Genomic DNA, 2,775 nt, shown 5'->3' on the forward strand with positions numbered 1-2,775 from the left:
CAGTGTCTCTGTCATTCATCTACTAGCTGAGTGACCTTGGACAAGTCATCTAACCAATCTGTGCTCCCAATTTCATAATCTGTAAAATGAGGTTAATGATGATACTACCTCATCAAGTTACTGTGACGTTTAAATGAGACAAGCCATGTAACATGCCTATAATAGTACTAAGGAAATAATAAGAACTGTACAGATAGTATTTTTTTAATTTTCTGAAGCCAATATCTAATCATCTTAAGGCATTTAGCTCTTCAGGTAGCAGCTCTCCCTTTCTGCTTTTTACATCATTAATTTCTTCCACATTTCTAGATTAAAATCATCATTATACAAACATGCACTGATAGTCCCTATATAATTTTGTTAAGTCTTTTGCGTTAGGGAGTGACACTTCTATCATATACTTTTTTTTTTTTAAATGTTGGCACCTGAGCTAACAACTGTTGCCAATCTTCTTCTTATTTTTTTAAAAAATTTTTAAATTGCTTTTTGTCCCCAAATCCCCCCAATACATAGTTGTATATTTTAGTTGTGGGTCTTTCTAGTTGTGGCATGTGGGATGGCACGTCAACATGACCTGCGCCTGGGATCTGAAACGGCAAAACCAGAGGCTGCCGAAGTGGAGCACGTGATCTTAACCACTTGGCCATGGACTGACCCCTATCATATACTTTTAATATAGTTTTGACCATCGGAAACTTTTTAATATGAATATTCAAAAATAAAATCAATTTAAATCAATGAAGATAGGAGAGAGGACCTAAAACTGAAAGCAAATTGGAAAAAAATCAGCCCATTTTTATCCCAAATAAATACCTTAACTATACCAAAGGGGAAAAGAAACGACTAGTCCAAGTGCTTGTGAACACATTGTCCAACTGGAGCCCCTCAGTCTCGGTCTGAGCAGAGGGCAGGAAGAATTGTAGACAAACCTGAATTCTTTAGTAGGCTTGTTTTTTGTAGTGTTATGGGCAAAGCTATGCTGAAATATTTTAGGTCTATTATAGGACGGAGCAAATGAGTGTATACTGATTATCAGAGTTTTTACCCAAGAATTAGGAAGATACAAATACAGATTAAGGGGGAGACAAATAAGAGCCCTGAGCGGATGAACTGGAAGTGGAGGTAACAATGTGAATTCATAATTCCTAGTATATATACATGAAGGTGTGTATACACGTATATGCATGTGTGCATGATGTGTGCATATATGTGTGCATATATGCGCATATATTTGTGTACTGTATTATACGTTTATATACTTGCTTATATTTCATCAGACCACTAAAATGACTAAGAAAAAAGACACCCCAATAGTACTGAGCTCACCTGGAGCTCAGTATTTTTTCTTTCATTAAAAAATTTTAATGTGTTTTTGTTTTTCATTAAAACGAACTAGGGCTCCCTAAAAAATTAACTGATCCAGGACTGAGGTAGAGTAGGCACAACGTGAGCACGCAACATCTTGTTATTGCAGAAAGTAAGGAAATCTTGAAATGAACAATGGGACTTATCACAAAGTCCACAGAAGCCAGCATGAAGGAGGGCCCACCGACACAGTGTGGATATTTGAGCACCATGATTATTAAGTACAGCAATGAATTATGAGCTATTGAATACTAGGAACTCATGAGTGCATATAGGAAATCGATACATCAACTATAAGTTGAAGAGAAGAGTGAAGTCTTGCTTACAGTGGAATGCCGAAACCAGAGAGTAGATGTGGAGGGAGGGCTGGAGTTGGAAATCAGCCTTTTGTCACCACTGCAGTAAAGATTGAATCAAGTAAAAACCATCAAGAGATGCAAAATCAAGGGGAAATTTTTGCTGAGAAGTAGGATCCTTGCACGATTTTAAAGTATATTCTCACGGACTGCTTATTACTTATGAGGGAAACGCGATAATATTACAATGGAGAAATAGGACCGCTTGAGCAGGTGATCAAACATGTCATCCTGAGAATGACACAATACCATCTGTATCGTACTCCAGCTGAGAATGGATAACCTGAATCGAATCATGAGAAAACATCAAAGAAACCCCATATGAGGAAGTTCCTTTGACAAAAGGGAATGGAGGAAGACTATATTCTACAAAAATGTCCATCTCAAGGAAAGAAAAAAGAGATAGGCTGTGGGAATGTTCCAAATAAAGGAGGCTAAAGAATCCTGATAACTAAATGAAATACCTGAGCCAATTTGGATACTGTGAAGAAGGGAGAAAAATTCTATTAAGGATATTGTTGAGTCAGTGACAAAACTTAAATATGGGTGGTAAATAAGATAAAATTATTATATCAGTGTTTTATTTACTGAAGTTGATAGCATCACTGTGTTTTTTCAAGTAAATATCCCTGTTCTTAAGAAATACTCAAGCAGCTGGGGATACAGTAGTAAAGGGCCATGATATATGTATTTTACCCTGAAAAGTGTCATGAAAAATGTATTATGAAGAGAAACAGCACATGTTAAAGTAAATGGGGTAAATATTAACAGTAGATGCACCTGGGTAATCACATATTCTCAATACTAGTCTTAACTTGGCAAGTTTTCTGTAAACTGAAATTATTTCCAAGTAAAAATTTAAATTTAAAGAAAAACCACACCACCGTGATTACTGCCTATCTATCATCTCATTTTCCTGCTCCGTTTAGCAGTAACTTTCTTCCAAAGAGGGAATCCAGTCTGTTTTAATTTCCCTGCTTTCCATTTATTCTTTTTTTATGGGAAGAATTTTTATTGTTATTGGAACATTTATGTTTTCTGTTACTTCTTCAGT

This window comes from Equus quagga, chromosome 1 (assembly GCF_021613505.1).
Source record: "Equus quagga isolate Etosha38 chromosome 1, UCLA_HA_Equagga_1.0, whole genome shotgun sequence".
NCBI classification, from domain to species: Eukaryota; Metazoa; Chordata; class Mammalia; order Perissodactyla; family Equidae; genus Equus; species Equus quagga.